Here is a 16405-nt window from a genome sequence, read left to right as displayed (position 1 = left end):
AGCCTTGGTGTCTATCTGGATTCCAATCTGGAGATGTATTCTCATTACTAGAACTACCAGAAGTGGTTTGGGGTTTTTCCCCCCAGCTTCATTTAGTATGGTAATTGAAATCTGTTTTGGAGAAATCAGATTTGTCAACATCAGCATTTCCCAAACTGTGTGCTGGTGCGTCGCAGCAAATTACGGATAGAGATGCAAAATAAGCGTGTGCACACGCCTCCAGGCAGGCACCCAGGCAGAAGGCTGATTGGTCTCCAGCTCCTATGTGCCAGGACCAGGGCTATCGCGTGTTAACACATTAACTCTGCTCTGCCACCAGCCACAGGTCAGGTGCTGCCCTTCCTCCTGCCTCGTCCCGCCTTCTGTGTGAATTACTTCCTGTTTCCACATAGGCGGGAGGAGACAGAGCAGGAAGAAGAACCAGAGCCGTGGCTGGTGGCAGAGCAGAGTTAACACGTTAACCCGGGTCCCAGCACACAGGAGCAGGAGACAGACTGAAGGAGCACAGCAGAGACAGTAAGAGCTACTGGCACGGGGCCATGGCAGCAGCCGAACAAGCCGATAGCAGAAAGCAGACAAAAGGGTAAGTACAAGGCAGCTTTTTCTTTGCACAAGGAATTAAAGGCGCACCCCCATTACAACTTTTTTCCCAGAATACCTTTTTTGTGTTAAATTCATTTTCCTATAATGTGAAGTCAGTGTCTTTGAATCTGTGCCCCCCTCCTTAGTGCGTGGACAGTAATGAATAATTCGAGCATGCTGTTGAGCTGGTGTGATGGGGTCCAGGGAAGAAAGATGGCAGGAAGCATCCTCCACACTTCAGGCTGGACATGCTGATTGGGCAAAAAGGAGAAGGAGGGGAGGTTGGATTTAGACTTATTACTTGCATTGTGGTTATTTAAGAATAAAATATTATTTTTCTTTCAATTTAATTGTTTCTTTCAACCTAACTACTTAATAAGCAGAACTGTTAGGTATTTCTTTTGACTCAGGGGTGCCGTGAAATAATTACTATCCAATTAAGTAGACCTATGCTATTCCAAGTGTGGGGACTTAATTCAAAAATATCCCAATCTTCCCAAACACTGTTAACTTAAATAATAAATTAATGGTGTCCCAGTGCTTCAACTCAACACAATTTTTTCATATATTTCATTATTTTCCAGAACGGGGGTCTTCAGATTGAAACTTTCCCGCCATTCGGAACAATTAGTTCCTTATATCGGCGTCACATACATCTTCATTAGTCCACCCGTGATGGAATTTTTCCTTTTATTTAGTGCTTTACTTATATTTGTATAGATATATATGCTTCCTAGCAGTTTTATATTCAAAATTTTTTTAAAACTTAGCTTTCTAATCGCCATTCAACAGCATTTTTCTCCCGAAGCCAACCTCTGCCGACATGGCCAGGTTTCGATATACTTCTTCAGGGAAGAGGTGTGCTGAAAAGAAATTACATCTATTAAAATAATAATAGTCTTCTTCTTCTCTATATTTTCAAATTCGTAAGCAGTGAGATCCTACCAATTCAAGGTATAACCCATTGTATTATCTCCATTGAAAGGAAAAGAAAAAAATGGCTGCAGCATTCTAGGCAGCCTTTCCAACTTAAATAGGTTCCAGCTGATTAGGCCTATGTCCTTCTGATTGGACCATCAATCTGCACATCCTCCAATCAGATCAATGACCACCAGTCTATTTCTGAATTCAATCCCTGAGGTTGCAACATGTGCAAGGAGAAAATCCATCTTTGTTCCTTGTGATTTAATAAAGATTCAATCTCTAAATGTAGTATATGTAATCTTATGCCCGTGTCAGAAAATGTATGTGGGACGTTCAAGTCGTCCAATTAAAATCCGTTTGACGGAACATAAGTCCCGTATAAAACATAAAGTATTAACAGCTCCCATGGTACAACATTGGTTGGATAAAAATCATACTATAGAAGATCTACAATGGCGTATCTTGGACCATATACAGATGGGTTGGGAAGGTGGGAACATTGAATCTTTATTAAATCACAAGGAACAAAGATGGATTTTCTCCTTGCACACGTTGCAACCTCAGGGATTGAATTCAGAAATAGACTGGTGGTCATTGATCTGATTGGAGGATGTGCAGATTGATGGTCCAATCAGAAGGACATAGGCCTAATCAGCTGGAACCTATTTAAGTTGGAAAGGCTGCCTAGAATGCTGCAGCCATTTTTTTCTTTTCCTTTCAATGGAGATAATACAATGGGTTATACCTTGAATTGGTAGGATCTCACTGCTTACGAATTTGAAAATATAGAGAAGAAGAAGACTATTATTATTTTAATAGATGTAATTTCTTTTCAGCACACCTCTTCCCTGAAGAAGTATATCGAAACCTGGCCATGTCGGCAGAGGTTGGCTTCGGGAGAAAAATGCTGTTGAATGGCGATTAGAAAGCTAAGTTTTAAAAAAATTTTGAATATAAAACTGCTAGGAAGCATATATATCTATACAAATATAAGTAAAGCACTAAATAAAAGGAAAAATTCCATCACGGGTGGACTAATGAAGATGTATGTGACGCCGATATAAGGAACTAATTGTTCCGAATGGCGGGAAAGTTTCAATCTGAAGACCCCCGTTCTGGAAAATAATGAAATATATGAAAAAATTGTGTTGAGTTGAAGCACTGGGACACCATTAATTTATTATTTAAGTTAACAGTGTTTGGGAAGATTGGGATATTTGTGAAATAATTACTGGCACACTAAGGGTGCTTTGAACTTAGAACGCTTTGGGAAACACTGGTCTACATTATTCATGCTTCTATAACAGCCCATTTGAATTACTACAATGTGTTGTGTGCAAGGTTGCCAGATAAACTGATGTGCTGTTTGTAATTGGTTCAAAATGCAGCTGCCTGGCAAGCTGCGACAATATGGATCATTTACACCTCATTTGAGAAGGCCACACTAGCTGCCTGTCATTTATCCCCTCATTCTGTAGCAGGTTGACTAAAGTTAGGTGCCAGTTGCTTGTGTACCTTATAGAATACTAGCAAAGTGCAAAACTGTTACACTTACACGTGTAGTGTTAGTTGGGCACTAAGCTGTATACATGCATCTTACCTAGCATGTAAAAGCAAGGGTGTGTGTGTACAGGGGGAGGCATGGGCGGGTCCTACATTTACATATAGAATACTGTAAGTTACATACTGAATTGCACATTTAGGTGCGTGCATTTATGCCTGCTGTAGACATGGTGTATGTGGGCGTGCCTAAATGTTGACACATAAATGCTGCCAAAAGGAAGAGGGAAACCAAAGCACACAAAAAGAAAGCAACAAAAAAGAAAGCACCATGAGCCTTCAGAGCTGGGATAGCAAGTGAATCTATATTGAGAGACCCGACAAGGCCTGTGTTTCGGCATCTGCGCCTGCATCAGGGGTCTGCACGATTCGCTGTGAGTATAAGTCTGCCCAGTACTTGCCCCTAAGGGGGCTACTGGGATGATGAGCACTAAGGGCTAGATTCTATATATGGTGCCTAAAAAATCTGTACGGAATAAATTTCCACTTAAGCATATTCTATGAGCGGTGCCTAGATTAAGGCGTGGTATATAGAACATGCTTAGTTGATATTCCAGAGCCTAGAACTATGTGTATCCATTTACACCAAGGAAAATGTGGGATAATTACCAGCATGTAGATAGGCGCAGAGGGGCATATTCTCTAATAGTGTATGTAAATTTGGGAACGCCCACAAAATGCCCATTTCCCCGCCCATAACCATGCTTCTTTTGGCTCCAAGCATTAGAATTTCGGTACTGTTTATTACAGAATACACTTAGGGCCCTGTTTACTAAGGTGCAGGGGCGTAGCTGCTATGGAGCCACGGGGGCCTGTGCCCCCGTAGATTTGGGCCTGGACCCCCCTGCCGGCGACCCTCTCAACCCCCCTCCCGCCGCCAACCCGCCACCTGCTACCTTTGCTGGCGGGGGACCCCAACCCCCGCCAGCCGAAGTTGTCTTCCTTCGTTTGGTTTCTTCTGACTGAGTCTGACTACTACTACTACAAATCATTTCTATAGCGCTACCAGTCGTACGCAGCGCTTCACAATTTAACATGAAGAAAAGACAGTCCCTGCTCAAAAGAGCTTACAATCTAAATCAGGACAGACAGACAGGACAAATAAGGGATAAGGGTAGGACAGACAGATAGGACACATAGGGAAGGGACTATTGAAGAGAGGAAGACAAGATAAAGGTTACGAGCAGGTGACCAAGTTAGGAATTAAAAGCAGCATCAAACAGGTAGGCCTTTAGCCCGGATTTGAAGGCGGCCAGGGATGGAGCTTGACGTAATGGCTCAGGGAGTCTATTCCAGGCATAAGGTGCGGCAAGATAAAACGTCCTGCACGTTCACAGAAACAGAACGAAGCCCTGCAGATCGCAAGGCTTCGTTCTGTTTTTGTGAGTCTGACGTCCCGGATGTCAGACTAAGTCAGAAGAAACCAAACGAAGGAAGAAGACTTCGGCTGGCGGGGGATGGGGTCCCCGGCCAGCAAAGGTAGGCGATGGTGGGCAGGGGGTTCAGAGGGTCATCGGCAGGGGGGGGGTCAAAGTTGTTGGAGGTGTCGGCAATGGGCAATGGGCGGGGGGGGGGAGGTGTCGGCAATGGGGGTGGTCGGCGGTGCTGGGGGGGGGAGTAAAATGTGCCCCCTCACCTCGGCTCTGGACCCCCCTACCATTGAAGTCTGGCTACGCCCCTACTAAGGTGTGCTAGCATTTTTAGCACCTGTTTAAAATTGGCATGCATTAATGCTAGAGACACCCATATATTCTTATGGGTTTCTCTAGCATTAGCACGCACTAAAAGCAGCATGCCTTTAACAGGGCCCTTAAGTGAGTTGTGCTCATAAATTTTAATTATTGCCAACTAGTGCTCATTATTGCTTATTAAGTGCTGTTGAAATCACTGATTGGCTTGTTAATATCTTTGTGAGTGATATTGTGGAAGGCCTGTCTGGTAAGGTTTGTCTTTTTGCGGATGATACCAAAATCTGCAACAGGGTGGACACCCTGGAGGGTGTGGATGGCATGAGGAAGGATCTAGTGATGCTTGAAGAATGGTCTGAAAATTGGCAACTAAGATTTAATGCTAAGAAATGTAGGGTCGTGCACTTGGGTAACAGAAATCCAAGGGAACGGTACAATATAGGGAGTAAAGTGATTCTGTGTATGAAAGAAGAGCAGGACTTGGGGGGTGATTGTGTCCGAAGAACTTAAGGTGGCCAAGCAGGTAGAAAAGGCAACGGTCAAAGCCAGAAGAATGCTTGGGTACATAAGGAGAGGGATGACCAATAGGAAAAAAATAGGTGATAGTGCCCCCATATAAGTCTCTGGTGAGGCCCCATTTAGAGTACTGCGTGCAATTGTGGAGACTGCACCTACGGAAGGATATAAACAGGATGGAGTTGGTGCAGAGGGTGGCTACCAAACTGGTAAACCGTCTCTGTCATAAAACGTATAGGGACAGGCCTATGGACCTCAACATGTATACGCTGGAAGAGAGGTGGGAGAGAGGGGATATGATAGAGACTTTTAAATACTTTAATGGCGTCAACGTACAGGAGGTAAGCCTTTTCCAAATGAAGGAAAACTCTGGAATGAGAGGGCATTAGATGAAGTTAAGAGGAAATAAGCTTAGGAAGAATCTAAGAAATTACTCTTTCATGGAAAGAGTGGTGGATGTGTGGAATGGTCTCCAAGGTGGAGGTCATGGAGACGAGGACTATGTTGGAATTTAAGAACATGTGGGACAGGCACATGGGATCCCTTAGGAAAAGGAGGAGTTAGTGGTTACTGAAGAAGGGCAGACTGGATGGGCCATTTGGCCCTTATCTGCGTCATGATTCTATGTTTCTATGTGGAACAGGCACGTTTCTATGTGGGACAGGCACGTGGGATCCCTTTGGAAAAGGTAGAATTAGTGGTTACTGAGGAACGGCAGACTGGATGGGCCATTTGGCTCTTACCTGCTGTCATGATTCTATGTTTTTTATGTTTCTATGTTAAGCCAATTAAGTTATGCATATTGTTATAGAAGATGCTTGGATTTCTGCGTGGAATTCTAAGCGCAATATATAGAATCCAGCGGTAAAGGCAGTTCTGCACACAACTGTCTTTATAGAATACTAGCTTAAGTCATTTCCACATCTAACTTTAGGCTCAAGTATTTACACTTGCCAACGGCTCGTGTAAATGTTTGCACCTAACTACATCCTCTTAAGCAGGAAATGGAAGTATTGTATAATTCACCACCTAAATCCTGGGGACAACCATGACCTGCCCATGCCCCTCCCTTAGCCATACTCACTTTGGAATTGTACATGAGATAAATTAGGCAAACAGGTTATAGAACAGAGGCACCGAGCAGATATGCACGCAACCAGTAATTAGTGCCAATTAGCGCTTGTTAAGGCCAATTATTGGTTATTAACACCAATTTAGCCAATTACTTTGCATGTGCATCTGCGATCTGTGTCCAAAATTGCACACCTAACTTTAGGTGACTCATATAAAATTTGGGGGTAAGGGGGTAATTCTATAAAGTAGAAGCGATAAAGCTGGTGGTGGCCAAAAAAATGTCGACCACAGCTAGCCAAATAACTACTCTAAATTCCTTCAGCCATCTGGTTCCCAGTCTTCCACTCTCACAAGGTCTCACAATTGGCCTGTGATTTAACAACTTTGACTAATTTTCTGTTACCTACAAATTTGATCACCTTACTCATTGTTCCCATTTCCACATCATTTATGAATATGTTAGAAAGTAACTGTCCAAATACAGATCACTGGGCACTCCATTGATCACTTCTTTCCATTGAGAAAATTGATCATCCAAGTCTTGATACAAATAGTGGCCTAGTGGTTAGGGTGGTGGATTTTGGTCCTGAGGAACTGAGTTTGATTCCCAGCACAGGCAGCTCCTTGTGACTCTGGGCAAGTCACTGAACCCTCCATTGCTTGCCACATTGAGCCTGCCATGAGTAGGAAAGCGTGGGGTACAAATGTAATAAAAATATACCAGGTGTTGGCATCCTTCCCAACCTCTTTTGGTGCAAACACTTTCCAATGCTCTTTGCCCTCTTCATGTAATATTCTACTCGACTTTCTCTTCTGCCCCTGCAGGAGACGCTCTGCCTCTCTCCTCTGTTGCCATGATTCTCTATTGCCAACATTCATATTTCTTTCAACTGCAAACCCCTCCCCAGCTACTACGGCCATTCAAACCAATTGCTGTTGCTCTCTCCTCTCCTCTGCTAAACTAACCCTTAGTTCTCCACCTCACTATGGATCTGTTTACCAACTTGGAGCTGTGCAACACAAATTATTTCCAGGAATATGGAGGAACCGTCAGGTGAGGTGGCTTCAAGTTAGTAAACAGAAACCGGCAGTTGACAGCAGTGGGGAAGGATCCTTAGCGGCTGCACTGCCAGAGTCAGAAGAAGAGAAAGCAGTAGTGGTGAAAAGGATGGAATAGATGCATAGAAGGGATCTTCTGTTTACTCTTTCCAAAACTACTAGGATTAGGGGGGCATTCAATGAAGCTACAAAGTGGTAAATTTAAAATGAATCGGAGAAAATGTTTTTTCACTCGGCATGTAATTAAACTCTGGAATTTGTTGCCAGAGAATGTGGTAAAGGCAGTTATGTTAGCGGTGTTTAAAAAAGGTTTGGCTGGCTTCTTAAAGGAAAAGTCCGTACACCATTATTAAAAAGGACTCGGGGAAAATCCACTGCTTATTTGTGGGATAAGCAGCATAAAATGTTTTGTACTTTTTGGGGATCTTGCCCGGTATTTGTGACCTGGATTGGCCACTGTTGGAAACAGGATGCCGGGCTCCATAGACCTTTGGTCTGTCCCAGTATGGCAACACTTATGTAGAAGGAAAGAGAAAACAGACATAAAGGGAGAGAGGGATATATGGTGGGAGTAAAGATTAAACAGTGAGAGAACAGAAAGAAATGATAATGTAAAAAGGGAGAGGAAGAATGGAGAGAGAAGAGAACATGAGTGTGCAAGAAGGTAAGAAGAGTCAAGTGACAGACAATGACACTTATTTTAGAAGCTCTATTCATAGATGTCAAAAAACCCAGCATTTATGCATCCATATTACATGAACATCCAAACCCCAATTTTATAAAGCTGGGATACGGACATTGAAAACAGCAGTTTGTCCTTATGGCAAGGGAGCATGGTCTGGGTGTGTTTTGGAAGGTCTAGGGAGGGCCCAAAATATGGATGTACAACTTCGATTTCAGAAGGAGAAGGGACAGCCATGTCCAAAAAGATAGATGTTGGTATTTAGACCTGGTACCTAGTATGTCCAGGTGCTCCGATTGAGCAACGTTCCACTTGGAGGGATTAAGGTGTCCCAACACCACAAGCCCAGTAATACCACTGTGTACTCCTCCATCTACTGCACTCAGAGACCCAGCACCAGCACCCAGCAACACAAAGTCATCCTCTTAATTCCCCAACTGAGCTCTATGACATCTTTGGGAATTATGGAGGTTCATGTTACTAAAACTTTTTATTTTAAGTAATTTCTTATAAACCACCTGAAAGCCATCAAAGCAGTGTATAGTCAAGTACAATTGAAATTTTTCTGGCCCTGGAAGGCTCACAATCTAAGAGCCCCTTTTACTAAACCGCGTAGGCGCCTAAGCACATCCAATGCGTGCCAAAATGGATTTACCACCCGACTACTATGTGGTTCTTCCAGTAATTTCATTTTTGGCACGTGTCCACTATGCGCATCTGAAAAATATGTTTTTATTTTCTGGCGCACGTAGCAGATGAGCGCCAAACGGCATCTGGAGCACGTAGACCATTACCGCCCAAATTTTGTTCACATTAACTAGTATAATGAATCTGTTAATTTATGGAAATATGAGACACGGAGGGGGAATTTTTCATATGACGTTCAACTGGCAAAATGAACATTTACTGGAAAACATTTACAAAATGCAAGTCCATATTCAAAAATACACAAAAATAAAACATTTAGAAAGAGTGTATACTGCAAACATCATAGACATTCTGAGATAAAAGTCTCCGCCAATCGAAAATATACAACACAAAACATGCAACAGCTGCCCGTGTCAAGAAAATATCCATGGCAATAGCAGCACGTTCTCTCCAATCCAAAATGTGGAGGAGTAGCCTATGGGTTAGTGCAGTGGACTTTGAGCCTGGGGAACTGGGTTCAATTCCCACTGCAGCTCCTTGTGACTGTGGGTAAGTCACTTAACCCTCCATTGCCCCAGGTACAAAATAAGTACCTGAATTTATGTACACCACTTCAAATGTAGTTGGTAAAATACCACAGAAAGGTGGTATATCAAGTCCCATTTCCTTTTCCTTTCCCCATATATAAACTCCTGCAAGTGGAGGACACTCCTCAGTATACTTGGCATTGTCTCTGTGCAGGATGCCTAATTTTTCAGTGCCAGAAACAGAGCGCCTGGTGAGATACAGGAGAGAAATGTTTAAGCACCACCACCACCTGCCCCCCCCCCCCCCCCAAACACACACATACAATGTCTCCATGAGGGCATGGAAATCCATTAGAAGCAGCCTGGCAAGATAATTGTGAAGCAATGCTCCGCAGGATCACAGCCCCACCCATATGCAAGCACCATACATAGGCAGGGTCAGATACAGTGAGGTCCATTTTTTTTTTTGTTGCAATACATGTTATTGATTTTTCATAAGAAAGAATAGCAAAACATAGGTGAATATCCAATGACAAGTAATTATGGGGCCCCCTCCACTAACCATTCAATGCTGAAATGAGGGGCTGCATGTATCTGGACCCTCACCAGCCGAACTACCTATCCCAGCTTAACAGCAACTTTCTCAGTACTGGTCAAGCAACCGGGATCCGAGCAGGCGCGGATGGGACTCACGGACCCAAGGCCAGTGGATCTGCCTTGGAAACAGGTCCCTTGGGAGCAGGACGCACTGCCTTGCTGGGTGCTGTGCCCAGCAGCAACTCAGCCACAATGCCAGCCAGGTGACCTAATTTTCAGGGGGCAGTGGAAGCAGCTGCATCTGCTCATGCCTCTGAGGCCAGTGGCAGCCCCACAGCAGAGCACTCAGACACTGTGTTTGCTCCTACAAGGCCTGGACTGTCCCCTGCAGCTACAGAGAGGAGTGGAAGACGTAGCCCATAGAGGGGATGGAGAGGGGGACGGGAGGATAATAATAATAATAATTATTTGTTACATTTGTATCCCACATTTTCCCACATATTTGCAGGCTCAATGTGGCTTACATAATAACGTGAAAACTTTCGTCAAATCCGGTACGGGATAGGTACAAAATGTTGTATTGGGATAGGGAAGATAAGATTCAATCAAGTTGGGTTGAGGTAAAAGAGTTCATTAATGTCCAATACGATCTTTAATAGTGAAATGTTGCAGGGCTGAGTAATTTAAGTTGGGTCATTCGGATATGCCCTTCCGAATAGGTGGGTCTTTAAGGACTTTCTGAATTTTAGGTAATCATAAGTTGTTTTCACCACTTGTGGCAATGCATTCCACAAACGCGTGCCTATGTAAGAGAAGTGGGACGCATGGGTTGTCTTGTATTTTAGTCCTTTGCAATTTGGGTAATGGAGATTGAGGTAAGACCGTGATGAACTGGTACTATTTCTGATTGGGAGATTGACTAGGTCAATCATGTAATCTGGGACTACTCCATAGATAATCTTATGGACTAAGGTGCAGATTTTGAAAGAGATACGTTCTTTGATAGGAAGCCAGTGCAATTGTTCATGGAGTGGTGTGGCACTTTGGAATCGTGTCTTACCAAAAATCAATCTGGCTGCTGTGTTTTGTGCCATTTGGAGTTTCCTTGTGAGTTGTTCCTTACATGGCTGTGAGGCAAATACAGTACTGTTGTGTGTCCTCTGACAGGGGCTGTCGTCATTGCAGTGTAAAGTTGTGCAGCACGCAGCATGAATATCTTGGTGTCCTTTTCTGGGCTATACAGGAGCTCTCCTCCAAAATGGTTGAGCCATCTGAAACAGTTTTTGTGGCTCTTCTTATAATCCTCTTCCATCTGATTTTGGGGTTGTACAATGGGAATCATTAGCCAGGTTCGCTTGGGGTAGCCTCTGCCACCTGTGGGGAGCAGCAGGATTCACAGACATGGGTGTGTATTTGTATATGGACCTTGTGGAGCGTGGGTCCATGGCCAGCTGCCAGTGATCTCCCTTCGGTCAAACCTGCAGTAGATTCTAGAATGCTGCAGGATATATGCATCATGGGTGGACCCCGGGTTAGGGTTATCATATTTTGTCCCCCAAAAAGGAGGACACATGCCATGCCCCCTTTCACGCCCTCGCTCCGCTCCCTGTCACATTTTCCCCTCCTCCGTCACACACCCCGTCACTCCCTCTTCCCTTACCTTACTACTGCCCTGGTGGTCTAGTGACCTCTTCGGGGCAGGAAAGAGCCCCCTCTTTCCTGCCTGGAGCACTGCCCTACATGCATCCTTCCTGTTCGTGATCTCAGCGCCGATTCAAAATGGCCACCGAGAGTTGAAGTCTCGCGAGGTCACTTCAACTCTTGGAGGCCATTTTGAATTGGCGCCGAGATCAGGATGCATGCAGGGCAGCGCTTCGGGCAGGAAAGAGGGGACTCTTTCCTGCCCCAAAGGCGGAAGAGGTCATTAGACCACCAGGGCAGTAGTAAGTAAGGGGAGGGGAAGCTAGCAATCTGCCCGTTTGTCCGGATTTCTGGACAAACAGGCAGGCTGGCGGGCAGGCCGTCCTACAGAAATCCGGACAAAAGGAGAAGATTGGCAAAACCCGCCCAGTTGCCCGGACATGTCCTCAAAAAGAGAACATGTCCGGGTAAATCTGGACATATGGTAACCCTACCCCGGGTAGCAAGCACACATGTCCATAATCTCCCCCTGGGCATCACACGCGAACTGCATGTTCGTGGAGTGATATGATTTTCTGTTTCAATAGGTCTCCTCGGGTGTCTGGGGGGGGGTCTGAGTGCAACATGTGTGGTCTATGGCACAGAAGTGAGCCATATTGTTCTAGAGGACCTGGGAGGTAGTAGAGAATGTAATATAGTACGAAGTGTGGGTGAGCAAAGCATGGGGGAGCTGGGCAAGACAGTTGAGGATGGCGGGCTGGGTGAGGCCTGCATTGACAGCTAGCACTGACTGAAAAGTGCCAGTGGCAAGAATGACAAGGGAGGAGGCAGTGACCTTAAAATGGACTGGCACTGGATTATTCCTGTGTGTCCTGGCCTGGAGGAGGGGTTGTAGCTGGTCACAGAGGTGCTATATGGAAGCCCTATCAAAGCGGTACCTAGAAAGGCATTGCTGGTCACTGAGTTCCATGAAGTGGGTCCTGGGCCTAAATTCTGTGGGATTGGAGTATCTCCTCCTGGGCCTCCCCTTCAAACTCTCATCCACATCCAGCAAAGTGTTAGCCACAGTAGCATTCAGCGAACCCATTATGGACACGTAGGTGTCCCAACACCACAAGCCCAGTAATACCACTGTGTACTCCTCCACCTACTGCACGCAGAGACCCAGCACCAGCACCCAGCAACACAAAGCACACAGTCCTCACACAAACGGCAGCAACACAGAGCACAGTGACAACCTGGGAGTGGACAAACTGAGCAACAACAAGAGACAGAAGATAAACATGTAGGGGGTTTGAATGGGAGGTGTAGGAACTTGGGTACAGCGACGGTTTGGTGGGGGAAGGGGGTGAGGTACAGATCAAGGGATGGGTGTGGCTGGGGGGCTGGCGGGTGTGGGCAAGGAGTTGAGGAGGTGAGGCACAGAGGAGGCAAGGCAGGAAATGTGAGGGTCAAAAGATTCAGGCAGGAGCAAAGAAACAAGGGTTACAGACCACTCAGAAACTCTCCACTCTTTTTCAAAAACCAACAATTCCACCTTTACACTCTCCAATTCAGCAAAATCACAAATGGGTCCAAAGACAAGTTTGGTCTTGAGCTAGTCGCTTTCGAAGCATGTCTAATTCACACAATTTTTCTTTCCAGCATAAGGAAATCATTTTGCTATGCATTAACAAGCAAAAAAAAAAAAAAAAGTACATCACCCATCTCACACCCACTCTCAAAACATTTTTCTTTCGACAAATATCAGACTTAAACACTTTGTTTTTTGTTTGTTTGTTTGATTATATAGTTTAAACAGTTTTGTGTTAAAAACACATCCATCTGCCCCTTATGCCACGTTTTGCACTTTTTGCTCTTTTGAAAATGAGCTGCATAATCAGCACAGAATCTCAAACACCAAGAGATTTGGACAAGTTCCTGGAGAAAAAGTCAGCAGATTATTAAGGTAGATCTGGAGGTAAACAGTATAGGGGTCCATATTCAAAGTGATTTAACTGGGCATGATGAAAGGCTCCTGTCCAGTCCAATCGTTTGTGTGAGATCATCTGCTATCCTGCAGCAGCACTTAACCAGAAAATGCCACTGAAAAACAGCACTAATCAGTCAAAGCAAAACACTGTCCGCTGCCAGATAAATATTTATCCCATAAAATCTTGCTTCTCTTTGGGGTCCTGCCAGATATTTGTGACCCAGATTGGCCACTGTTGGAAGCAGGATACTGGGCTCGATGGATCTTCGGTCTGTCCCAGTATGGCAATTCTTATGTTTTAATACTCATAGTGTCAAACGTAAGTGTTTTGTGAATCTTACATATGACCCACATTTTGTGGACTGAAAGCGCTGGGAAAATGTGCAAGAGAAATTGCCACAGGCTATGTTAACCGATCTGCATTGCATCTTTATTTAGCACTCAGAAAATTGATTTCATGCCAGTATAAAGAAGCGATCTTTCTCACTGGGCAAATATTTTTTATTTGCAGCTCAATGCTAACTTATGCTGTAGAAATTTGAATAGGAAGAACTGACTTAAAAATAGCACGTGATATTTTATGTACTGAATCCTTTGAACATTCTCTTCAACAAACAGTTACCATTCTGAATATGTGCAGCAAAAGAAAGAGCATATGATGTTAACTTTGTGCCCATACGACTCAATAAGTATAAATATAACGTGAAAGAAAAAGTTCCGATTTGAAGAAACATCTTTGTCAGCTTGTACAATCAGTTAAATAAAACCTGAACCAACATGTAAGATTACTTCACCTTTGCCACTTGGAAACGGAGTCCTCCACTTTCTCCAGTTTTGAACTTGCAGCTAAATTCCACATTGGCCGGGGGGTGGGGTGGGATGATTTACACGGTGCAATGACAGATCACCAACTGGTACCCTACAAGATACGTCATTCATCTGCGAACAACAAACATTCTGAGTACCTTTATGTAACGAGGAACCAAAAATAAAATGGTTACATGAGCCTTGGAAGCCTCTTGTATGACTTTATTTTGGTCACTTGCGACAGCTGACAAGAAAGAAATGCAAAGGATAGAAGCATACCGTCTTGAAGGAGCGATCGTCTTGCTATGAAGAAATAAACCTGCTTAAGAATGCAGCCTTATATTTACATGTGTCATCCAAACCAGACAAAACATAAGCAACTAAAATGAGGCCTTACAATACAACCTGAAAATACGCCCTTTACAGTCAAATGTTCTTTAGTATGTTTAATTATGTGGGATGTTTTTCTGTTGGTTTGTTACTCTTTATTATTTTATGTGTTTTTATATTCACACTTGTTGTTTTTGCTCTATTCTCTTTGTTGTTGCACTTTTACTTCTTTTTTTAAATTGTTGTTCCCTATGTTGTTGCTAATGTGAAATTGATTGTTTAGTCTATGTGATTTTACAGCTTTGTAATAATGATGATTATGATATTATTTTGATTATTGTTTTCACATATTGTAATTTGGCCTGAATGATTTTACATTGGAGGACTACGGGCCCTTTTACTAAAGGGTGCTAGGAAATGGTCTTAGCACGCGGTAATGTAGGACTTTACTGAGCAATAAGCACATTTTTATCGTGGCCTTAAAATAGCTATTTTTCTATTATTTTGTTTTCAGGCCATGCGCTAATGTGAGCATTAGCATGCAGCGACTGAAAAAAAGAATAACCTGAAAGCAGTTACCACCTCCCATTTAGCAGATGCTAAGGGCTCCTCCATTAAGCCTGCGTAAACCAGTTTATGTGCAGTAATGTCAGTGTGCTAACTTCCATGCCCATTCTCTGGCCCCAGCCCCCCCCCCCCAAAAAAAGCTTGCAATTACTGCGCACTAATGTTCATGTTTATTAAGAATTTTCTATACTGCCTTTTCCAATGAACAGATCAAAGCAGCGCACAATCTAAGATTAAGTAAGAGTAACAACACAAGTTAAAAAGCAACACCAAATTATAATAGGAAAGAATACTTCATGCAGCAGCCACAAATAAGTAAACAAAAGACAGAGAGGACAGACACAAACGCACACACACAACAAAAAATAAAAAGTCAAACTATCTTTTTTTTTTTTTAAATGGCTATTTGCTAATGGCTTTTGTTTTAAAAATAGAAAAACTTCCATGTGAAAAACACACAAAATCAAGTCATTGGGATGTAGCAGGAGCCAGCATTCTTAATAGACTGGTCCCCCAGACATCCCAGGGGGCACTGCAGTAGACTTCAAATAAATGCTTCCAGGTACACATCTCACCATTGCTCCCTTATCCCTTATCTTGTTGGCCAAAATGGTAGAGACTATTATAAAGAACAAAATTACAGAGCATATTCAAAAGCATGGATTAATGAGACAAAGTCAACATGGATTTAGTGAAGGGAAATCGTGCCTCAACAATCTATTACATTTCTTTGAAGGGGTAAACAAACATGTGGATAAAGGTGAGCCGGTTGATATTGTGCATCTGGATTTTCAGAAGGTGTTTGACAAAGTACCTCATGAAAGACTCCAGAGGAAATTGGAGAGTCATGGGATAAGAAGTAGTGTTCTATTGTGGATTAAAAACTGGTTAAAAGATAGAAAACAGAGAGTAGGGTTAAATGGTCAGTATTCTCAATGGAGAAGGGTAGTTAGTGGGGTTCCCCAGGGGTCTGTACAGGGACCGCTGCTTTTTAACATTTATAAATGACCTAGACATGGGAGTAACTAGTGAGGTAATTAAATTTGCTGATGACACAAAGTTATTCAAAGTCGTTAAATCGCGAGAGGATTGTGAAAAATTACAAGAGGACCTTACGAGACTGAGAGACTGGCAGGCTTATTTTCGAAAGAGAAGGACGCACATCTTTCGACACAAATCGGGAGATGGGCGTCCTTCTCTCAAAGTCGTCCAAATTGGCATAATTGAAAGCCGATTTTTGAGCACTCTCAACTGCTTTCCGTCGTGGGGACGACCAAAGTTCATGTGGGCG

At 43.6% G+C, this 16405-nt stretch overlaps 1 protein-coding gene across 1 annotated transcript in view; it reads left to right on the top strand.

The window, feature by feature from the left end:
* The first annotated feature begins 443 nt into the window (after window positions 1-443).
* The window catches only part of FZD4 (frizzled class receptor 4), a 62609-nt gene continuing 46647 nt past the window's right edge, over window positions 444-16405 (top strand). Inside the window, exon 1 of the mRNA XM_030200156.1 lies at window positions 444-583. The gene's annotated coding sequence lies outside the window, so the exon portion shown is untranslated. The remainder of the gene's footprint in view (window positions 584-16405) is intronic.

This window comes from Microcaecilia unicolor, chromosome 4, assembly GCF_901765095.1.
Source record: "Microcaecilia unicolor chromosome 4, aMicUni1.1, whole genome shotgun sequence".
In the NCBI taxonomy this organism is placed as follows: Eukaryota; Metazoa; Chordata; class Amphibia; order Gymnophiona; family Siphonopidae; genus Microcaecilia; species Microcaecilia unicolor.
This window is presented reverse-complemented; position numbering and strand designations above follow the sequence as displayed.